The sequence below is a fragment of the Poecile atricapillus genome, chromosome 3 (genome assembly GCF_030490865.1).
Source record: "Poecile atricapillus isolate bPoeAtr1 chromosome 3, bPoeAtr1.hap1, whole genome shotgun sequence".
Classification (NCBI taxonomy): domain Eukaryota; kingdom Metazoa; phylum Chordata; class Aves; order Passeriformes; family Paridae; genus Poecile; species Poecile atricapillus.
The window spans coordinates 13,734,775-13,760,207 of record NC_081251.1 but is presented as its reverse complement, the minus strand read 5'-3'; the positions used below and the strand labels follow the sequence as shown (position 1 = coordinate 13,760,207).

General features: G+C 35.6%; 1 long non-coding RNA gene across 3 annotated transcripts; it reads left to right on the top strand.

The window, feature by feature from the left end:
* Window positions 1-232: 232 nt before the first annotated feature.
* LOC131577449 (uncharacterized) lies at window positions 233-24,800 on the top strand. Of its 3 annotated transcripts, XR_009277211.1 has the most exons (5): window positions 233-399; window positions 17,659-17,785; window positions 20,408-20,536; window positions 22,443-22,670; window positions 23,620-24,800. It is a non-coding gene; the product is annotated as an uncharacterized LOC131577449 (long non-coding RNA). The 3 variants fall into 3 exon arrangements; XR_009277210.1 differs by lacking the exon at window positions 23,620-24,800 and having other exon boundaries at window positions 22,489-23,254; XR_009277209.1 differs by lacking the exon at window positions 23,620-24,800 and having other exon boundaries at window positions 22,443-23,254.
* The last annotated feature ends 633 nt before the right edge of the window (window positions 24,801-25,433 follow it).

Here is a 25,433-nt window from a genome sequence, read left to right as displayed (position 1 = left end):
GTTGAATTCAATTGCATGTCTCAAGAAGGAAGTTCCCATAAGATAAGCCACCACAAAAGGAACTTGAGATAAATATAGATGGCAAAACAGGAAGACATTAATTCCAGGCCTGATGAAGGTGAAGATTTGGAATTAGCACGTTGGACAAAATTCTACTGTGCAGCCTGAGGGAACTTAAAATAGGACTGATCTGGACAAAAAATTTGCACAGTGGTAAACTGTGGGAAAGGAAACTCATGCCAGTCCAAGATGTAGGAACGGCATCTACATCCCATGGATAACTAGGGCTTGGACTGTATAGAAGTGATACATCCAGAAGTACATCCCCATGGTACACTGGGACCTCCACCACTGGAGACCAGGGTAAAGAAGGACCCTGCTGCAGGGATCCATGTGGTGGTAAAATTTTTGCACTTATTTCTCTTTCTCACACTCTTTCTTTTCTCCCATCCCCCCATATTTCTATCTCTCTACTTCACATATACTGTTAAATAAAATCCGTACTGTTTACTCTGGTATATCTTGTTTGTACTTTAATTTAGAGAGAGGCACCTCTTGTAATTGTATCATACCACGCTGTCATGAAAGTCACTTCATATATAGCTTCATCATTCACAATTTTTGATTGGAATTCACTATGTAAACATTTAGAGTGCAGCATTTTTGAGCACTGTGGAAAAGAAAATGATAAATGTAACCATAACTTCCATTTCTCATAGTCATAAGGGTATTGTTGAAATATTTTCTCTATTCTCCAACATAAAACGTACTGTTTCTGTGTCACCCTTTGTAGTCTAAACTCATAGATAACAAGGAATTTTGATGGCAGTCCAGGAAAGATGGTTAACTTTGCCAAGCCATTGGAAAGGCTGAAGAAATTACTGCTCATCTCTCTGTGTGGTAAGATTTCGAGGTTATGTGGAACAGGTGGAAGGCAAACCTTGATTCATGTCTTTTATCAACCAGCTTGCATGGAAATCATAAAACTGAAACTTCTTATGTTTAAAAATACTTCTAGCCCTCATTGTCAGAACTTAGAGGCAAAGGCAACAACTTTTATTAGCCTGTACTTTAATATAACCATTATTTTCTGCAGTTTAGCACACATATTACTAAATGCAGAGCTTGTAATATTATACAGTACTGATTTGCAGAAATTTCATTTCTGTCACTGAAATGTGTTTTCATTAGGTATTTGAAGGACAAGTGAGGTTTGCCTTTAATCTATAGTGGTATTGTCTGTACACAGCAAAATTACATTGGGGGGCTTATATTTTCACTTTCAGGAAAATCTTTAATTCAACACTCTTCATAAGAACCTTGAAAGTGAATTGAAGGGAGTTGTAATTTCACCTTCCTTTTCAACTTTTTCTTACTTCAGGTAACCACTCTGTCTTGAGTTTTTTGCCTGAATCTGGCTTTTAATGGCTGGACTAAATGTCAAAACAGACGTTTTGAAGTTTATTAAAAAAGCAGACAATAAATGTAAGTAATGTCAGTAATGCAAGTAATGTCAGTAATGCAAGTAACAATTTTAAATAAATAAATAAATAAATGAACAACAGATACCAAGACTGCTGCAAGTTAATGCTACAAAATGAACAAATATCTTTGAGAAGAAAACCAGTAAATTTAATTCTGGCTTGCCTGGAATACACTTTTGAACTTTTGTCAGTACTTGTGAGTAGGTGTATACATTGAGCATACTCTTACAGGTGATTGAGAAGATGAAAGAAAAAAAAGTTAATTAGTTAGGATTGAATCATCTATAAGAAAGGAAAGGGTGAAGGTTCTAATTTTTATAGTTATCATAACATGTCATCTTTGGAATTGAGTTTGTGCTAGACAAAATCTTTTGAAAAAATATTAATCTGCTTCTCTATTCTCATCTCAAATACTCCTTGAAATTAGGCTAACAAAAATTATAACTACTTCTTATTCTAAAGTGCTTCATGTTACTTCTAGGAGAGTTAAGCACCTACTCAACATAAGAAAGAAGGATAATGTTTTTCAGTGGTATATGGAGACATACCTGCATTGGATTTGCAATAGGCATGCTGTTTCACGGAAGGTGTGTTTAGATGATATTGTGATGAATTTTAATTTGCATACTGCAACAAAAATTACAAGAAAGTGATCTAACTTGAAAAATGTATTTTTCTTTTTTTTTTTTTTTTGAAAAATTAACATTAAAAATGCTGTCAATAAAGTAAACACTCTTGTGTTGGTTTGACTTTGTCTGGATGACAGGTGCCCCCCACCCCTGTGCCCCAAAGCTGTTCTATCACTGTCCTCCTCAGCTGGGAAGGGGGGAGAAAATACAACTAAAGTCTATGTGTTTTTATATTGAATTAGTGGCAGGGAGAGATCATTCACCAGTGACTGTCACAGGCCAAATAGACTCCACTTGGGGAAACTGAATTTATTGCAAATCATTATAGCAAACTCAAATCTTCCACTCACCTTCCCCTCACTCCCTCCTTCCTTGCTTTTCACTCACAATTTGTCTCCCTGTTCCCTCACAGGGGCACAGGGGGACAGGGAATGGAGGCTGCCATCAAATCCTCACACACTATCTCTGCATGGATCCTCTGGTCACAAGTCCTGCCAGCAGCCCTGCTCCATTGTGGGTTCCTCTCTTCACGTGGACACAATTTTTTCCTGCTGAACAAGGAACCACAGATAACACAATGCCATTCATAAATCTTTCCCTACTTTCTTTCTGAACTTCTTGAAGATATTATCTATTACTATTAACAGTATTCTGAGAGTATATAAAGTTCCCTAAGGTATGGTAAAAGCCCCCAAAACTGACAAGCTTAACAGACAAGACAGACTAGAAACTAAGGAACATAGAGGCGATAAATAGCCTTTCTAAGGTTATACTGAAAGATGATGACAATGAAAATAATCACAAGTCTTAAGCCAGGGCCTGACCAACTGAACTGTCAAACATATGTAGGAATACTTCCAGTTGTGAAGGGTAGAATCTCCACTAGTTGTTCCCATTATTATTTTCCAGTCATAGATAATTAAATTCTTTCAGGTCTTAAAGTCAGCCAACACATACATATTTTTCATATCACATATTTTCTAAACAATTTTAGTCATGTTCTAAATGGGTTAAAAAGGGATAACTGAGAAGTTTTACTTCTGAGTAGTCAGGTGTTTAATGTACGTGAAGTATTTTCTTTACACTTATTTAAGTAAATTATCAAGTCACATACAAAGCAAATTTTATCCAGAAAACATTATACTAAGCACTGCACTAAGTAGCAGAAAGGCCCATGGAGTATCTTTTATTTATCATGATTCTCTTTAATAGTGACTCTGAGGAAGTACAAGTGAGACTGAAAAATAAATGGCTGAAGGCTAATGAACTGGAACAAGATTTAGAAAAAATGTACTCTATCTTGAAAAATACATCTATCTTTTAAGGCTTATGCTTTTCTCCATTGGTGCAAAAATAGCTTTAGAAGATATTTTTTCTTGTAATAAAGTTTTGAAAAAAATACATGCATTTTTTTTCCTTACAAAGGATAATAAGGAAAAACGAAACAAAACATTATCCTATAGTGTATTATCATGGCATATAAACTCTATACAGATTGAATATAGATTTCAGAGGAAACATAAGATGTCGTGAAAATCACTGTGTTTTGTAGAAGAATAAAACAGCCATAAAGATACCTTGAGAAACATCTCATCTCACAAAAGCTTTCTTGTTATTATTGACTTTTAAATTTTGAAGACTTTTTAAAGGTTTACTGACGAATAAAACCTATCCATTGAAAACTGGTGTAAGACTGGTTAGATTGCATCTTGCAATTGAAATGTATTCCAATATAGTAATGGGACTAACGTTCTCCTCCAGCTAGATGTTTTTGGAAAATGTGCCTAGTTTGAACTGGTAATGCGTAGAATGATTTCTAGCGTTCACAAGAAGGGTACTTCATGACTGAGAAGGAAATATTCAACGTAAATGTGAAAGGTCAAAATGAATGTCATAGAAACAGAAAAATTGAAAAATTCTCCTCTGGTTATATCATTTTAACTCAAAAATTACTTATGCAGAAATATACTGGGAAATCTATTTCAGATGGATCTGAAAATTAATAGAAAAATTGACACTATTAAAGAGAAACTTCCCATTATGAGAAAAAATACTTAGCTTAGACTTTGTATATTGAGTACATTTTGTTTTTTTAATTTATCTAATTTTGAACAGAGGGGCTTAAACAACATGTAAATAATTTGGTATCTTGGACAAAGCTGACTTGCCAAGAATAATTTTAAGATACTAATGGCAGAAAAAAACCCTTCTTTTCTTTGTCTAAAAGCCAGTTGTTCTTCAAGGACTCTGTAGGCACAACAGCATCAGTGTAACAATTACTTTCCTCACAATATGTAGTTTTCAAAGTTCAGAGATTTGAGGATGTGTCAGACTGGGTTCATTGAGAGTTGTGAGCCAGGCACCAACCCTGCTGAACAAGGCTCCTGTCTGATCTAAGTCAAGAGATAGAAGGTCCAGGCCTCCATGACTCATCTTGGAATATATATATATATATATATATATATATGTTTAATTTTTTATCAAAGGCAGGGTGACCCAACTCAGATAATATCAATGTAATTGAAGATTTTTATCAGTTCATCAGTGAATGAAATGCCTGATGTCAGGGACTGGATAAGGTGGAACACCTGTCTTTTTTCTGTTTTTATCTGTTGTATTATTCACTTCAGTTGTCTTTGGTTTTTTTTTCTGCCCCATAGCTGTGTCTGTCCTAGTCAACTAAATGGCTAGGGCATGGATCTGAGAGCTGTGGTATCTCTGCCAGCCCAGACACCATGCTCAGTGAACATCCAGGAGCAGCCTGGGGTCTGCAGATGCTGTCTGCATGTGGCTGCTTCATCTGGTGTGAAAGAGCAGTTTCAGGCACACCCACCCAGCCCCACCAGCTGCCTGCCCACTTCATGCCCAGTTAAAGTCTCCACTGCCATAGCTTTGAGGGGTAGGTAGCTGTTTTGGGAGTACATGGGGGTGGTACAAGAAGACTTTCAGTTAATATTTTATGATGTAAAAACAGCTCTACTATTGAAGTTTTGGATATTTTTTGATGATTTTATCTTTTGGGAAGAGACAAACCACCTAGCCACATTGGAAAAGAGCCAAAGGATGCTCCCCCAAAGGGTGATCATATTTGCTGGATTTCAAAAATGTTGTTGTTATTTTGCTGTATATTATGCTGTAATTGTTCAGCCAAACCCTTCTAAATTAAATATTCTTTCTTTCAAGAGTATGATTTCAAAAATGTGGTTTCATATTTTCCCATAGAAAAAAAAAAAATCCAATTTTTCGTCAATATACTCTTGTTTTCCAAAAGCTTATAAAATTATAGTGTGACTTGTTTTGTGTAAGAGAATATATTTCCATACTACTGAGGCTTTACAAAGAACATGCAATAATATTTGGAGTCAAAGTTACTCACAGCTATGGGATGTAATATGGCATTTTTGATGTTCTAAGTAACATCAAAATGACAGTTAAAACTTAGATCTGCTCATAGGAGTAGACAGACATATAGAGCAAGATTATCTGTGGAAAAAAAAAACATTATCTGTGCACTATGAAATTCCTGATTCTCTGGTCACTGTATAGCTGAATTCAATTTCCATGTTCAAAAATAATCTCATCAACTAGAAATTACTATACTACATGATGGTTTGTATCTTTTTCTTTCTGACACCAGTTGAAAACCGCTCTGATGCAGCTTCAGTGTCCCACAGAGACACAACCACCCAAAGTTTCCTTTCTGAAAAGTTTGATTAGCCTGAAATATTTCCTGAAACCTGAGTTCTAGACATACCATTTGGCTTTGATAAGGAACTTCATGAATCACTACAAGCTTAAAAAATTTTTGTATGAATTTAACATTTCCTTTATTCTCCTTTTGTGGGGTTTTTCTCAATTTTACTCAATTGGTGACCAGGACTGGATGTCTACATTCATCTCCACATCAAGTTCCCAAAGACAGAAAAAAGAAATTTTACATTCCAAATATAACATTTTAGGTAAGCTCAAAATTTTTAGATGTAAAGGAATCACTGTCATCATAATAAACCTGTATGCCATTAGTTTTGGAATAACCAGTGAAATCTCAGTGAAAATAAGTAGTTTAACATGCATTTTATGTGTAATATATGATGGACTTTTATTTATATTTGAATTACTGCTGACAGGATTATTAAAGAAAATGTCCTTATTCAGTCTTGCTCTTTTCAAATGAATATTACTGGCCAGAATGTAGGACTACAGTTTACTACTGACAGATTTTACAGATGCTGAGCTTGTGTCTATGGACATTTTCCAACACTATTTATTTGTTATGGCTCCTAAGACACACTATAATATTACTGAATTTCTTTGAAACATTCTCCAAAAGATATGATTTCAGTAGGTGGAATTTCACTGGCTCTTAAAGTTTTCGAAGTGCTTAATCACATTATCTCTGGGCTATCGCTCACTTGGAACATATTGAAGAAGGTCAATAAAACAGGAGTTCAGAGCACCCTAAAGGAGAAAAAAACCAAACAAATTTGTGGGTACTGTTTTAATGAAGGACTTTGATCAACTCTGTGACTGAAGTGTGTTTTAGAGCCTGCCTAATATAATTTGCTGCCTTTCAAATTATATTGGACTTTTTTGTTCTTAATCGAGGTAAACGACATTGAAATAAGAAGCTCTGATTCAACTGTCTTGGGAGTAGTAGTTTAAGTTATCACATTAAATTATGATCAGTAGACAGTGATTTTTCCATGAGAGGAAAGCTATCTTATTTTTTAAGTTGGTTGTATTTTATTCTTTGAAAAATCTGGAAAGTGCCACATTAAACTCAGATGCAGGAGATGGAATCCTGGCAGTTGTATCCTCTGAAGAGAGAAAGTTCATTGTGAAAAAGTTTCTGGAAGAGCAAATGCAAAGCTGATGATTTGCTATGTTTGCAGTAATTTGAAGCATGTGAACACTTAATATGTCAGTTATAGTAGAAACTGGCTATAGAAACTATAGCATGAAGACATAAACAATCATCAGTGTGAGAAATTTTAGGTTAGGTGAACACTGAATTAAATAAAAATGATGCAATTTTTAAATCTGTTCTTTCAAACAAGATATTCAGAAGTATTGAATCATTTGATGAACTAGCCCAGTAACTCCATAGGCCTTGAAGGTACAGTGTCACATTCCTGCCAGCTGGAGAAGCTCAGTTACCCTCAGGCAGAATTACTTTTGCCTGGAATAGGGTTACATGGATGTGGTGTACAGATTGTAGCTGGCTCTGCTCTCCTGCCAAGACAGCCAGACAAGAAGCCATTCTGATCTGGGAGCCAGCGAGTTTCATTAACCTGTTATTTTTGCATAATTATATTCTCTTTGGCAACATCTGCCAACTTGAGTACATCTCCAGGAAGAAAGGGCTATATCTATCTGATAGTAAATTAATGTAAGGCCTGGAGGGTGTAGGGGCATGTTCTCTGCTGGCTTAGTCTTTTTGCCTCCAAACATTATTTTTTCATCCAAATTGCCTTTGGAAACTTATTCCCTACTCCTTTGAATGCTCCAAGTGCATTTAGGAATAGTCTGGAAGAGTAAGAATTGGCCAAGGAAGGACAAAGCTGAATCAGAATAGAACGTTCTACTGCCAAAGTTTTGACTGCTTTACTGGATAGATACCTCTGCAGGTGAGTTACAGCATGGAGATTAATTCCAACTAACAGTTAGATTGAGCCTTAATTGGACTTCAGTGGTGCAAAAAATGAACAAATCACCATTCCTAGCTCTTAACTACATCCTTAAGTGACTACATTACTTTACAACTCTAGTTCTGAATTTCCAAGGTCATAAATGCAATGTTTACTACAACAAAGAAAATAATACATTTTCTCAAGCAGCACTTAGCAGCTTAGTCAATGAAACATCCTTTTTCCCATTAACCTATGAGAACTTGACTCAGAAACTCAGATCTATTTAATTAGTTTCAAATTACAAACAAAAAATCAATAGTTATTTTTAAAAGATAAATATCCTTCTGAAATATGCCAAGACACTTTTCTCACTAACTTTCCTCAAACAGGAAAAAGCAGTCAGGCAAGTAGCTCTCCAATTTCATGCAGTAGCATTTTTTTTTCTACCAGTTATTAGATATTTCGGACGAGGAGGCTGAGTATCTGCATGTTTATAGGTGATTTAGTACTTCCCAAGGAAAAGGCAAAGCACCTCCAACCAAGTGGGAGCTCTCAAAATCAGATAAAACAAAATTGTTTCAATTTGATTCCTTGAGCAGATTAAAAAAGGCCATGACTAAAAGCAGACATGAAAATAAAACAAATGCACATCTATAGTGAAAAATAAAATAAAAATATATATTTACCATAAATTTATTTTTTCCTCTCCCTATAGTTCAAAACTAATGAAAATCTATTATCATACAAAATCTGATTATGCCCTGTGTATGAAATCTAAAAGTTACAAATCACAATGTATAGGTTATCTGATGAAAATAATGCAGATATTACTCCACATTACAGTTGAGGTTAGTAGCTGTGGGTTATAAATGCAAGAAAAGAACCCTAAAGCTGGCAAAGGTGGAGGCAGGAAAAGCACTGTAAACACTGCCTGTCTCAGCAGCGTTATAAATGTTATGCATGATTTCTGTCAAGAGCAAGCAGTGAGCCATGACATTTGTTACATCCAACAATAAATTACTTTAAAGCTGTTGTAACAGAAATCCTGAAAACTGCTATAAACTTATTACAATTAATACGATGGTGCTGTAAGGAAAATAAAACAAAACCCAGCAGGAAAGCCTTCAAGGAATGGCAATTCCTTTTTTTACTGAATGGCTCATGGGACTCAGGGTTTGGCAGAGAGCATAAGGAGAATATGATTGAAGGGTTTGATGCTGAAGAAAGGGAGCCAAATTCAGTAGGCATTACTAAATATAAATAAAGAATATCCAAAGCAGAAAAATAGCTGAAAAGGAAAAAATTAAATTAAATTAAACCAGATTCATATTTTACTAATTTATTCTTCCAGTTGATAACTTTTGATTTTATGATCTTTTTAGAGTTTAAAATAAATTCAGAAGAATGTGAAGTAGCTTAAGTTCACCAGGGTCAACAGATTAAGAAAAAGTTATGTGCATCAACAGTCCTTTGTGTGCCTGAAGTACAGAACAATTTTAAAAATCTGAGGAAATAGAGCTGATTTCTATTATGTTACTCACTAGCAAATGCCTTGGGGATCTCTTTTTACATTCTTGGGAGAGTGGAATAATATCTTGTTGCAAGTATCAGCTAGTTCCCCTCTCTGGAAAGAGAGAAGAGGTAGAGCAGCACATTGCTTTTGTTAATTCTGTGCTTTGAAAAAAGTCACACTAGTAACTCAGATGTTTACGGTTGTTTATTCTGTTGGCCATCTTAATATCTGTTACATTTTCATGAGTAAAATTTTCTGGGGTTTATGGCATAAATTCTAATCTGCTCTTATGGAAGCTCTCCTGCAGTGGAATGCTTAAAACACCAAATTGTATGAAGAAATACATCAATTACCACAGTACTTCTTATTAAGGCTTAAGATAAATCCCTTATGTGCTGACTCAGTTGTTTAGCTAGATAGTCTTTAGCTTTGTATATTTTTTTTTCCAGTCTTAATGCATTTCTACAATCTTTGCTTTATTTTATAGCAATGATAATTATATATGCTACTTACCATCAAGCATCCATATTCCATGTGGAAATATTTTAATTTGTATTAATTCAGCTTCTCTTAATCTTTGCTCTTCTTACAGTATTACTATAATTCACCAAAATGCTCTTTGTACGTTATTATAAGTCACCAAAATATTGTTATTCCGAGGCCTGGACAATTCCCTCTCAACATGGTTGAAACTAATTAACATACGTAATCTTGCAGTGTCTAATTGCATACCTTAATGATGTCTCTGGTCTCTAAGAGGATTCACATGCATGATTTTGTAGCTTATTAGGAAACTTATGGGGGGAAAAAAGTAGAATGTAGTGTATAATGACTGGGAATTAATTGTAATTGTTAGCCAAGAGGTATATTAAAAAATTAGATTAAGAAATTTAAGGAGGAAAGGACATTGTTCAGGGGGACGAGAAAAAATAAAGGCTGGGGAAAATAATAAAAAATATGGATCCTCATAAGGATGAGGAAAAGTCTGTGAGAGAGATAAATGGTAAATGAAATATGAACAACTAAAGTTTTGTTTCTGAGAAGCATTCAGTCTGGTGGAAAGCACTTTATATCATCCCACCACACCTGACTACAGTAACACCAGCAGTCCTTATGCCTGGAGGATGAGAAAAAAATGCTCAAAAAATATTACCCTTAGGAATGGTACAATAAATATAAAAGAAGGTATTTGCACACTTTCATAATGAATAACACTTAAAACTTGCAATGAATGATTTTTGTATGTTAACAGGTTTTGTCAGTTTACAGGAACAAATATGGCCTTCTAATAGATCTATGTTTTCTAATTTAATTCATTTTCAGTTTCAGGAACTGTCATGCCTGAAGCCCATCACTGAGAAGTTGATTTCTAGAGTAAGTAGAGGTTTTATTTCTGGACCTCTTAAAAATTGAAAGACATATTTGAATTCATAATTATAGCAATGGCAGATGGCCATCAGCAGGATTAATAAAAACATAATGAGAACATTGTCAAAGGTATATTAGAGGCAGACTTAGAAAATTGAATCACTGCTTGAAGGAAATAGATTTTCAATTGGTTACAGGACCCTAGAGATTTGCAAGAGAAGTGTAGAAAGACATGCCAAGGAAAAGTGATGTTTGACATGAGAACTGGAAAGAGCAGGATAAACTGATAGAAACAGGAACTGCTTGTATTGATATTATATTTGAAGGGAAAAGAGTCGTGTTAAGCTGTGAGTCACAGCCATTAGGGTAGACGAGAAAAGGGAATATGTTTGGATAAGCTCTAAACTAATTAGAGAAAGCACCTGAACTTTGGATTTTTAATTTCTCAGAAGGTTACTTGGAGGAGAGAATATCTATATATATGTTAGCAAAACAGATACAGAGCACAAAGTGAAAGAAAGGGGCTGTTTGGTTGTTGCAGATATTGAGAGCAGCCATCCTCCTGTGACCATTCAATGGATCAGACATGGTGGTAGAGTGTATTTTAGAACTTCTGATAGCTTCAAATTCTGCATACATAGGATTTTATCTATTTTCCTGAGATTCAGCTTTCCTAGCCTCAGAGAGTGCATTTGTGCAGTTACCCTGCTAATTAAAATGGCTATGAGATGAGAATGAAGATCATAATCAAGGTCATACAGGAAACTTTTGCCTCAATTTACAGCTTGTTTCTGGTGTGTGCATGTTATTATGGCTATTATTATGAGAAAGTCCAAAAATCAATGGGTTATTCCTGTGAACCAAGGACTGAGGCTGCACTGTACTTATCACAGACACTCTGAAAAAGCAAAGTGCTCAAGAACATAATTAACTTGGGATGAGCAGCTTGACTGACTCCAGTGTTGTACCTTCTCATGTGAAAAACTTGCCCAAGTGAAATAAAGAGAAAACACCTGTTGAGGCTGATGAAAATTTCTTTTCCCTGTTCTTGTCACAAGGTATTAATAATACATAAATCAGTCTAATATTGATCAGAACACATTTTTGAGGAATGATTAACATTAACTATCTATTCCATCCACTTCTATAGGCTGTCACAGAAAGGTTGATTAAAATAATCACAGGGGTTTTTGTTTGCAACTTAAAATAAAATGCTTAGTGATATATGGACAAATTTTAAAGAGCTGATTTTACTTCTCAAAAGCTCATTAAGCTATTATACTAGTTGCATTAGTCATGTCTGTTGTTAAATGCACTGGAAAGGTTTCTCTTAGGATGTACAAATCTTTCTGGAAAATCACAGGAATTTCAGTACAAAGTTAGTTGCTTACCTTTTAACAACTTTCTGTTTCAGTTCCCTTTCAGTATCATGATGTGGCTTTTATAGCACACATTCACACAAAAGGTTGGCTCCTCCAAGCACAGAAATGCTCATCACTTCTGAAAACTAGGCCCCAAAAGTGCTAAACAATACCTGAGGAATGATGGCATTTTTATGAATAGTGATGTTATGAATAGTCATATTTGATGACTTTTTATGAATAGTGATTACTTGTCTGACAGATTGATAGTAAGCTACAATGACACATTTTGAGGCAAATAAGAGCTAGTTATCCAATGCTCTCAACTTTTTTTTTGTTACAGAACAATAAAATAAATGCAGCAAGGAAGGTCTTTTTAGATGACTGAAAACCAAGGCTAAAATCCCAACCATAAAAATTTAGAATCAAGCTTTCTTAGAAAATGATGGTTGAAATTTCACTATGACATTATTAATATTGCAGTTGTGAAAACTAAAAAACACTAAAAAAGTGTTAGGAACTGTAGCCGTCTTTCGTTATGGCCTGAAGGCCTTGTGAAAATAGCTTGCATTGTTTCTCATTTTCAGCTGTTGCAGATGCTTATTTCTTACTTCCTCCACACAAAATGAGCAGGAAACCATAGAGCTCACAACAGCTTTTGAATTGTCAGAGCCCCAAAAAGAATACAGAAGAAAAGATCTGTGAGGATTGATTGGTAGAAGAATGGTCTTCGTTCCTACCATCCTTTAGTGGTAGAATAGCTTTCTGCAGTAGTTGTAGGATTACCTTTTAAAAAGTGCTGCATATGGCACCTCTTGGGATAGAGAGGTTTAGCCACCATCAGACACAGACAACAATTTCCCCTTTCAGGGCAAGATTTTTATTTCCTGCTCCCATACCTCCTACAACGTGGAGGGCTGGATTGACAGGCAGTGTACCAACCCAGGAAATATCTAGAGTGAGATTCATTAGAGCAGATGTAGCTCTCTTTATCTGAGCTAGTTGACTGATGTCCTTTTATAAGTAATGGAGAAAAGGAGGTTGTCTTGAAACATGATTCATCTGACTTGTTTTAGACTTTTATTTTAGTGTGAAATGAATCACAAGCAAAGAGTATTTGTTTCTTTCCATTGACATTATCCAAAGTCTAGACAAGTAGTTCAGACATCAATGTCTATATTTATCCTGATGAATCCTGCCAGTGGAGAAAAAATAATCCCTGCATTGTTGTATTCAGGGAAAGAAATACAGTGAGAAAACCAAAAAAGTTCTAGAAAGAGCCTGCTCTGTATGGGTGTTCTTGAATCCTGCAAAGAAATTTTATCTAATTTAGCTTAGATTAAAGTATAGACTTAAGAGACAAAATGTATCTGGAGGATTTTAGCAGTATGATTGTTATTTAACAATATTTTAGAGTGGAATTTTATTACTGATGCTAAATAAAATATTTATTAAATACTTTTCATGAAGTTCACTTATTACTCCTAAAAACACGTGTATTTGACTGTAATCCAGGAACAAGGTGACTTGTAGGCACCATTCTTGCTTTATTTAAAAATTCAAAAGATTTCAATTCAAGACAAGCAAGAAGTAGAAACTCAGCTGACATAGGGGAAGCACTTCTGAAAGGAGAGTGCAAAGTGCAGAGAATGTAACTACCTTCAAAGTAGTAACAGAAGATGAATGGATAGTGCAGAAGACAACACATACCACTAAATCAATTCTGATTGCAACTATTTCTATTTCTACAGCCTGACCAGGTATCATTTTGGTTAATCCAGACATCTGAAAGCTGCTCTAGTAGTCTGAGCAGGTTAAAGGCTTTACTGTGTTCTTTGAGCTACAGATGTGTGTGTACAACTGAGACAAATTACACAGGAGAGCTCAAAAGGATGAGGGAGGAAGGCTGGGCTCTGCTACATGACTGACTAAATCTTTCATTTCTCAGTAGGATTCCTGCTGAAGTTTTGTCTTGGACAAGGTAGCATGCATATACATTATGAGCTTAACATGAGCCAGGGATCATTTCCATCCCATACTTTGGATGGCACCATCCTGTTATGAGAGGTAAAAGAAATTAACTGCTTTTAATGCAATGCAATTTATGGTGGTCCACTTAATCTCAAGGCTAGAGATGAAAAAATCTGTTGTTTCCTACATAATTATCATCCTCATGATTGCGCTCAATTCTTCTGACTGCTGGTCTTGCTGTGTAGGTCTTTATATTCATTTGAGCATTATGGGCTGGGGCAGTGCATTGCCTAAAGAATATGCAGTAAGTTTCCCAGGGTACTGAATTTGGGCTGCTTGCAAAACAAAGTCATGCATTTTCTTACCTTAGAGGCCTAAAGAACATGAAATGATCAACTGGGCTTGCTGTGCCTAACACTGAATAATACAGTGTCTGCCTGTGTCTGCCTTGCATCAGTAAATGTGTCAAGGAGTAAATCTGGATAATCAGAAATAGTTAGACTTCAGATAAAAATCTGAACTGATGCATGGGACTGAAATAACATAGATGAAGTGACATTTTAAAAGGTGTTTTATTAGAAGTTTACAGTATTATTTAATTTATAGTTTTTTTCAGTGGTGCTTCTACACAAATAATTACATTTATGATATTATGACTACTGTGTAGCTGTGCAACCATATGCAAATTCTACAATACATTTATACCACAGCAACAGACTTTCTCAAACTGGGAGCCTTGTAAGAAACTATGTGTCTTTTATGTATTTTGGTCCAAAGATTACAAATCAGATCTGAAAATCTAAATGTGATACCCCACTGGATTAGGATTTGAGTGATTAGAACACCCAATTTGCTTCCAGTGTAAAAATACAAAGCTTTAAATGGAAAAGCAAAAATTAGATGCCATGTTTTCATAACAGCAATTTTTTACCTGAGATGAAGTTTTAAAATTAATTAATTATATTAGTTTTAATTTAATAATATTTTAATAATGTAGTAGTTCTAATAGCTTTGAAAATAGGTAAGACAAAATTTAACCTAGGTTCTAATTAGTCCCAACCTGCTTGCAAAACTGTAATTTTCCTTTCAGCTCAAATATATTGATATAGAATTATAGTTGATAATGTACATGTGTACTGCAGTGTATATAAAGTTATAAAAGGTTTGTAATAATCTCCAGAACATGTTTCATTAATTCAAAAGACAAGCACCAGAAGCTCTGGGTTAAAGTTAAAAGTCATCAAGTACTTGCAAATGACACTGACTATTCCCTATTGATGAATATTGTTCTGATTTGGATATATTGTTTTTCCAGGTCTAGATTTTAATAGTAGCATCTTTTATATTGTTATTATTGTTGTTTACTTTAATGATGATTTCATTTCCAGACAGAATTTATATATAAATGAGACAAATTTAAACTAAATATATGTTCACCCCTGGGCTTCCGCTGTGCCAGCAGCAGTTACAAACTTCTAAGTGCAGTTCTTTGTGCACTCTCGTATTTTTGGGTTAATACTACAATTTTTGTGTGCTTTTACAGTACTTCAGTCCATGATGTTGTGATCCTGACTAATATCTTTTATTTCACCTTGAGACAAAGGTGGAATAAAACCCTTTTCATTTTGATAATACATCTAAACTCTATCATACAACTTAAGCATATTTTGGGGTCAGGAACAGAACAAACCTGGTGAGGAGGTTTTGCTTTGAAACACAGTCTAAAATCTTAGCTTATAGAACAGTGTTTCATACATAAATGGATCTAATTTCATACAAATAAATTTTTCCTGAAGTATATAATTATTTTTATTTTTCTTCTGTTGGTAATCATGCAAATTAATCAAAGATCATGCAAAATTTCTATTCTTTTGCTGATTTTAATAATCCCCACATAGAAAAAAAATTTACCTTCTAGTAAGTCAAGCATTTAAGAATCCTTATTCTCTTTTGAGAGCCAACACTAGATAAAAAGCAGAGATTAGAGGAAAACATTACAAGTCAACTACTAAAACCTGGATGTTTGAAACTTAGTCCTTCTTATTATTCTCTCAGAGTCATTAAGAGTGACTTTTAATATTCCTATATGCTTTAGACATGTGTCTGAAAAATATTATCTGGCTAAGCAGACACCAATCACCTGTTCTTCAATGTTTTTGTCAGTGTATGAAAAATACAGTCCAGCTCCCGCAAAAAAAATTGTTGTTTTGTGACATTCACATTAGTAAATCAATTTTAATGAAAGAACAGGATTAGCTTTCTTGTTTTCCCATAAAAATGAAATGCTTCATACTGTCAAAGAAGGAAGGGTATTCAAAATTTATAGCAGGAACCTAGACAAAGAACAGATCTAAAACAAAAACAATCTGGGCAGATGAAAACAGGGATTTCTGAATAGAAACAGTCAATAAGGATAAAACATAAATAGGAAATCTTCCCCTAACAAGGCTACTTCTTGTATAATTCCTTTGGACAAGTTTGTATTTTTTTTAGTTTTGTACCTTTATGACCAGATCACAGAGACAGATTTTATAAATTTCACAAAAACAGGTGGAGGAGGAAACTGGCCTTAGGATTTGTGCTTTAATTCAAATAAATACAAGATCATGCACACAGAAATAGTAAAAAGGTAATATTGGTAACATGAGAGGTTTACCACTGCTCTGAAAAGCAATAACTTCAAGAAGGATGAAAAAGCCACATGAGATAATTCATGGAACATGGATTTTCAGTACGTCCATGTGTGCTTCTCTTATTTCATGGATAAATTTGGAAACATCAGATATAAATTGGAAGGGAATTACACCTTTATATGCACTTTCAAAATAACTATTTACTTAGTGTCCACTTTTGGTAAATGTAACTCAGTAAAGGATTGCTAACTATTCAAAATTGTCTAGAAGAAAGGTAGTAATAGATGAAGAAATATATTTTAAATTTTTTTGAGTCAAGAATTGTCAAAGGAACCACAAGAGCCTGCTGGAAGGATTAAAACCAGAATTTTACTTTTAGAAAAGTTGAATTTCAGTGTAAAACTAAATACATTATTTACCCATGGGTATATTCTACTGTATCTTTTGTTTTGGCCTAAGACATCTATGGCTTTAGCACTAGATAGTAGAGATTGGCTGTTCATTTCTTCCTTTTTTTTTAAGCATTAAAAATTAAATGTTATTCTTTACTGTGTTAAGATGACTTTCATATTTTTTAACAATATAAAAGGAATTATCAAAAAACCCTCTGCTTCACATCATGAAAGATAAATTCATACAGAAGTAGGTCAGAATGGTCCCTTTGGAAGTTACAACAGCTGTAAATGTTTAAATGCTCTGATAACATGAGACAGAGTTTATACTGAAATGAAAAAGTTTGCTTCAGATGAAGAAAAAAATAAAAAGGAATATTTTTTGAGGTGGGGTCAATTCATAGGATATTATTTTATTGCAACCTTGAAAAGAAGGTCTAAATGTCACTTTTTTTTTTTTTTAATTCCAGTTTCCTCTTTCTCTTTACTTTACCTGATTCTCCTTTCTTCCCATCATATCTCCCAGTCTCTGAGCTTCTGACACTTAGTCAATATTTTTATTATGTGTTGTCACTCACTTTCTCCTCCCTATTTTTACTTAGTGCCTGATAACCCTGTCATAAGCTCAGAAGAAAATATAGGGTAGGAAGGAGAAAATATATCTTTCTTTTTTGCAGGTGCTGCCACCTCAGCCTCAGGAGGCTTGCCATCCATGCTGAGGTGGTCCTCAAGCTGATCAGCATCCAGAAGATTCAGCAGAGCTGGGCTGTGGGAAAACTGTGGGAAGGCTTCTTGAGGAACAAGGTGATAATGCTGTTATTTAGAAGCTTTGCTGTGAATCAAAGAAATATATTTATGCTACAACAGTGAATGCAGCAACAGCAAATTGTCCAAGTATTTATACTTATTTATACTTCAAGTATTCTTGAGCCACAGCCATACAGGTATTTGCATGTTGTGGTCAGGCACTTACCTGCGCCTGCACTTAATTAACTCACCAGTTATCTCTTTATATTTAAGTTACAGTTAAAAGTACTAATCATTGAACAGGGCTTCACTAGATATTAGTTTGCAAGTGGTGTAGACAAATAGGAGTGGATTTATAGAGTGATATCAGTGACATCTCTGCACATATTTTAGAAGGTATTTGATTCAGACTAATTCTAGGCCATTTCTGTGGGCCAAATACCCATGGGTTCAGTTCCTTGTGATTTCATCCAGATCATGGTGCCCGAGTCATTGTGTGATGTGAACCAAAGCATAGGAGGTGACCAGTAGTGACCATATCCACTTCAAATATATTCTAAACTGAAATAAATCAGGAGATTTCATCACTGTGTACCAAAAATACAAAACACATTTACATGGAACAAATTGTGCAATATACTCATGTTTCTGCTCCATCACATATCTTTTATACTGAAACACCAAATGTTGGCCATAAAGAGACAGGAAAATGAAAGAAGTCAGATCACTTTAATTTAAAAAAAAAACCAACAACTTGGAGAATGTTGAATACAAGGAGAAATGGATGTACAGCTATAAATGTGGAATTGGATTTTTTTCAAAGAAGGAGGTACTTAAAGAAAAAATTATCAAACAAGGTAACTAGCACAGGGCTATATTTATACTTATGTTTTCATGGAGAATGTCTTATGAATTGGATTATTACATATAGTTTTTCTAGAAAAAAGTATATGTAATTGCTTTATGTACCAGATTTACACCCTTAACCCAGTGTAAGATCATACCTTTATACCCCAATGGTAGATTACATTCATAACAACAGGACTAAATTCTGCAGTCTTCAAGCCTTTGTCAAAGAAATGCAACAGTTTTCATATCATAGTTCTGGGATTTTAACCCATGATTTTTACAAATAAATAAAATAATAATTGCATGAAAAAATACATCTTTCTGAAACATATAAGTGGTGCACCTCACATTCACTGCAAGTCAGTGAAATCACAGTTTTTAGAGCTGGAGAACTTATCCACATATCTGTGAAAATTAATGTAAAATATCAAAAGGTTTATAGAAAACAAAGTAGTTAAATAAGTGTGTTTAAGTTTATATAATTAATTCCACTTTTCCAGGATATATTAAATGAGTCCTAAATGTTTTGGACTTCATTATTAAATATAATTTACAGTTTATGATGTGGTATAATATATAGAAATATGTTTCATTGACTGAGTTAACTTCTCATATATGCACTCATATGTTCAGGTTATTAGGCTTTAACCAGACTATAAAAGAAGTATATTGTAGGGTTAATTTAGCTTTCTTTTATCTTCTAAATATTGCAGAGCAGAGCTTTTTTCTGTCAACACCAAGACTGATTAGGATGCCATGACAGAATTTCCTTAGATGATCAGACATTATCAGTATAAATAAACACTCTGTCCCTAGTAGGAAATTATAGTGCATCATGCAGATTGCATTGGTAATTATTCAGAATGCCTTTACGTGTTGAGGAACCAAACCAACCAATCCTAAAATAAAATACATGCATGGGATAATTTGCACTAATTATAGACTATTTACCTGGGGAACACTTTGTTCAATTGTAATTATCTTAAGGCATACTTTATGAAAGTGTCTTCATCAAAAGCATAATGAAGTAAATTCTAGGACTACCTTTCATTAGGGGAATGAGAAACTTTAAATTACCATATCGTCGATTGGCAGTAATGTGCAAAAGTACTACTTTGAAACCTAAGAATAAACATCTGCTTTAAAAGTGTTGCCCTGAGTTCAGAGTGACCAGAAGACATTTCATGTTTCCAAATAGTTATTTTGCTGCTGAGAGAGCAACACCATGTTGGCTGAACACATTCCAAGTCTTTTCTCCTTCTCTTTAGGGCACGCTTGCCATTCCTTTTACTTCTTCAAAAAAGAACTGTTTGCAGGTATTTAGACCCATTCAAAGGTTCAAGTAAAGGACAGAGTGGTTTTTACAATTTCCACTTAAGGTAACCAGTCTTGGTGATGTCTCTCTTGTGACTTTAAAATGTTACTCTGTTCACAGGTATGTGACCCAGTACTCAGGGCTTGGAGTACAGATAGCTATAATACAATGTGTGAATCAGGCCAGTTAGTTTACTAGAAATTATACTGTACTGCCAGAGAAACCATGTCTGTTATTTTGTTACTTCTGGAAAGGATGAAAGGAGAGTGGATTAATGAGAAACTGTCTTTGAAATGAGGAATGAAGTTGTAATGAGAATTATTGTCAAAATTCTCAATTTGATGTTCATAAACAGAAAATCTATCAGGGACATCTGTAAAGATACATTTCAGCACCCTAAGTAACAGAAATTACTATTTTCACAGCTTAGGCATTCCATCATTAAATAGTATCAGATGCTCTGAACTACTACATTAATCTGTTCAATTTTGTGTGTTTATTAACTCTGACAATAGGAAGTCCAAAAGCTCCTGATCAAGAATGCAACAGAGCCGAACGACATATTTTGCTTCCACCTTCTCTCAGACAAACCCATTACACAGAAGGGAATAAGAGTTCACTCTTCTGATAAATAGTTCAAAAAGGTAGGTAGAGCTGCCATGATGAAATTGGGGTGTCTATGCCAGATATACTTTAATCTTCACCCTCTGTTTTTGTTAAGAATTGACACTTCAAACTAGGTTGTAATTACTGTTTCATAGTGCAAAGACTACTTAGAAGTATATTGTGCACCAGCCCTGAAAATCCTTTTAAAAATGTTGGGCTATATCTTCCAACAATTTTATGAATGTCTTGTTTGTTTTAAACAGTCTATTAGCATAAAGGATGCTCTGTAACTCTTAGAATATATATATATATATTAAAATGTGATTAAATACCTGCTATATGAATGCATGCACTTGCATAATAGCAATGTTTGCTAGTATGTGTATGCAACCACTAAACTCATTTAAGAGAATGTCACCAGGCAATTGATAAATAAGTGAAGTGGAAATGGAAATACAAATGTCCACATACTAAAGCCTTATTGAGATCCTATGGAAGTTCTAGGTGTTTGTCAGGAGAACAGAGTGGACCTAAATATATCCAATAATCACAGGCACCAGAAAATGTCATGTCCTCAAGAAATATTGCTACCTCTCCTGATGAGAATTGCCATACCAAATGTTTCAGTACACTCACAATGGGTGAGATCTTTCCCTTCCTAAAGATCTCTAGGAAAAATTGCATCTGAACACCTGCTGAAAAAGGGTGCATTTCCTCCCTAATTTATTTTGTCCTCCCCTGAAATATATCTTGGCTCTCATGATCTGATCAAAACAAGTAAATAGAGATATGGAAAATTCTCTGCCAATGGCCTAATAATGCCAGAAAAGCATAGCAGGGATAGAATATACTGGCATCAGGGAAAACTGAAGAGTCTGCTACATATATTGCAAATGTATATTCTTCAACTTTATTAATTTATTTTTTCATGTTGACGTCTACGTATTTAAAAGCTGTTGGCAACTTTGACACTCTGAGTTTAGGTTTCAGGCTCTCTGTGATGGAACACAAAAATGGCTCATTCTGAGGTGGATTTAATCAGTTCCATGGAGACTTAGTGGGCTTTTTGTTGGTCTGCTGCAGAGAACCAGAACAGTCTAGTTCTCTCCAGCAAAGAGGACCAAAAAAGAACATATGTCTTGAATTAAACTGAAGAGGAAATTTGCTCTGCAAAACCACTAAACTGCTTTTGAAACTAGAAAACTAAGCATAGGATTGTTTAGTCAGTAACTTACCTGGCCATTTCAGTATGCAGCAGAGAACCTCAGAACATGGCAGACTTAAATGGTTCTGAAGTTAGTCCTTTTTCTTATCTTGCAAATGAGCAGTCTAGTTTATGTGTAATAATAATACATACAGTATGCCAGTTTAAAAATCTATAACAATAACCAAGAATAACAAGTCTTTCCCACAAGTCTGCGGCACCAAGTAGACAAAAGAAGTCAAAATTTCTGGTCCTACAGTTCAGTGCAAGTAATGGGCATTTCTTTGTGTTTATAATATTCATTAGGCTGTGGTGCTCACCATACCCAAAAATTAGCCACCAGACCTCAGAGATAAACTTCCTCTGCAGAGCTTCTTTAGTTGAGCTGTGGCAACCATGTGGAGGCTCAGAGCTTGGCTGTACCTGTGCCTTATGTGACAGGCAGGGCACCTAATTCCTCACCCTCAGCCCTCTGCTTGACACCTCATGTCTTTTCAGACATAACTTATCTTGTGTACTGTAGAAGTAAGGCCCGGCGCTCGGAAGATATCGGAATGTAACGGAAAGATAGTGAACCCCCCTCTCCGTTAGTATGGTAATGACTCCTGTAATTAGCCAATAGCACCTAGCTGTGATGAAAGCAGATGGGAGTAACACAGTGACCCTAGGTTAGAAAATGTCAAATTCTCCAGCAATAAACGCCATTTGCCATCCCTCACATTGATGTCTTGTGTGCAAAGGACCGAGTGGCCTGGGTATTGGTCACCGTGCTGTTCCTTGAACCAGGGTGTTTGCCTTGCTTAAAAGGCAACATTTGGTGCCGAAACCCGGGAGAATTCGAAAAGCAGGATTCAAACCCAGAAAGCGAGGGTTGCCTGGAATACAGGAGCAGCGGTCAGGACCAGCTGGACTAGTCCTGGTGAGGGAGACGTCCTGCATCCCGAAGGAAGATGAAAGCCCTGATAAAGGTCAGATTGCAATTAAATTGTAAACCTAATTCTTTTACTCTTGCTATTGCAAGGCTTTTGTTTATTGGGGTCATAAATCAGCTAGTAAAGTTTATCCACCCTAAGGTGTGGGACAGATGTACTAAAACCCTTGCCGAAGAGATCTGGAGGGCGGCAAAAAACTGTCTGCTGGCCACCCTGAAATTTGGGGTCAGAGCGGCCACTCAGGCTTCACAGCCTCCAGACAAGAGTGGCTCAGCTGAGCCAAAAGGGGCCCAAGAGGGTGACATGTCCCCTCAATCCCCAAATCCTTATCTGCTCTCAGAGAGACAGCGGAGAGCAGAAGTTTTTTGGAGAAAGTTAACAGAAGAAGCTAGGGGTGCCGTGGGAAAAGCCCGGAGGGAAACATCCTCCCTGGTCCCTAAAAATGGCAAAAAGACACAGAGCGGGAGAGAAATATCCTTAGTGAAAACAAAGAACAAACGCTGGCATTGAGAGATGAACATAGTCGGGAGGTTGGGAGAGATAAAGAACGTGAAGAAGGACGCGGGGGAGGTGCAAAGAGGGAGAGGGAAAGGAATGTAGAGAAGAGGAGGAGCAGAGCGAGGAACTCTGACAGAGATACTAGCGAGGATGAACGGTCGGAGACTAAGTTCTTAGAAGAGAAAGCAACAAAAATAAACAAGAATACCCCCCTCCACATTAAAAAAGAACTGAGAGAGGATACTGCTCTCACAGACTGGGGACAGATAAAAACTGCATATGCCAACTGGGTCCCTTCAGCTGCACTAGCGTTCCCAGTCCAGGTAACAGAGGGGAGACAGAAGATCCACTCACCAATAAATCCTAAACTGCAAGGCTCCAGCCTGCAGCAGCTGATAAGCACAAACGAGACAATTACCACATGCCTATCAGTTTATAACTTCAGTGTTTCTAATGATTTTTGTGTGCAAGTTGTGATTGTTCCCAGGGTCCTGTACCACCTGGATGAAGAGTTGGTCCTGCAAGCAGAGAGACTCACCTGACTTCAGAAAAGAGAGCTGCTGACAGGACTGTCAATAGCAATGCTGCTTAACCTGAGAGCAACTGGTGCTGCCACAGGTGTCTCTGCCATCGTGACCCAACAACAGAGACTGTCTCAGCTACAAATGACAATTGATGAAGACTTGCAGATAATTGAAAAACTGAGTTTTAGATAAACTTGTGTCTTTCGTTAAGAGCCGACTAGAAAGAATTAACATCTGGTTTGTGGAAAAGCAACAGATGCTCTAAAAATACACTTAGTCACCGCATGTGCCTTATGTTTGCTAATGAAAAACTGCAGTATCTATTTTATAAGTTTTTAGCCTTTTAGTTTAGTGTATCCTATATTTTACTCAAGTTTATAATATCTACTTTTAAAACTTTTTATAATATAGATAAGTTAGACAAAGTGTTTAGAGATAAATATATAGAAAATGTTAGAACTTTTTAAGACTAATACACCTTATATTCCAGCAAATTAGTTATGCATAGAGAGGGGGGAATATGTAGAAGTAAAGCCCGGCACTCGGAAGATATCGGAATGTAACGGAAAGATAGTAACCCCCCCTCTCCGTTAGTATGGTAATGACTCCTGCAATTAGCCAATAGCACCTAGCTGTGATGAAAGCAGATGGGAGTAACACAGTGACCCTAGGTTAGAAAATGTCAAATTCTCCAGCAATAAATGCCATTTGCCATCCATCACATTGATGTCTGTGTGCAAGGGACCGAGTGGCCTGGGTATTGGTCACCGTGCTGGCTCCTGAACCAGGGTATCTGCCTTGCTTAAAAGGCAACAGTGTACAGAGCTTGACAGTAGTTTTTATTATATCTGGAGGATTTTAGATTTTCATTCAACCAGACAACCTCGTTTTTCTTCAAACAATATTTTTAATAATGGCATTATTTGTCATACATAATAAGGTTTAATTGCACTCTTTACAACCCCACTGTGCTTGGGAAGTCAATGGGTTTCAAAACTAATTGTACTTTGAAATTTTAATGCCAGCATCTCTTTTACTTAATATTGTAAATGATGTTTTATTTGAAAGTGTTTTCTGTTTACCAAAATTATTATGCAAATTAAGTGTTCTAACACATATGCATTAGACATTTAAATGATATTTGTAAAGCAGAGGCTCAATTTGGAAAACTGCATGCCACTTATAACTAAGAATACAGGCTGGAAAAATTATACAGAGTAGAACTCTGATTGCATTCTGAAGTGTGAAAAAACAATATTTGGATTTTATCTCCAATCTGAATCTAAAAGCACACACCAGTAATAAAAAAAGAAAAAATGTTCCGCTTCCCATTTCCAAAATTATGCTCATATCCAATCTCTTCTTTCAAGATAATTTACAGTATTTTCTAGATATTCCATTCACAATTCTCTAGCCAGATATTCTGGCATGTAGCTAAAAACATGCTGCTGTCTCCATAGGGGATGGTGTGGATAGAGTGATAATAGGAGAAAATCCAATATGCAAGTGCATATTGGTTAATTTTTTTCAGTGAGTGACTTTGTTTCTCCTACAAATTTCCCTTTTCATTATTTTGAGAAGAAAAAAAATTATATTTCCCAGGGCCTTGATACATCTTGAGTGTTAATAAAACTCCTGACACTTAGGTATGCTTCTGGAGTGTGAAATCTATACATTACCTCACACAGCCAAAATGAACACTGATGGTTTTAGTCCTGGATTCAATTCTGCATCAATATGTAGTCATAACCCCTATATAATATTAGAATTATTCCTT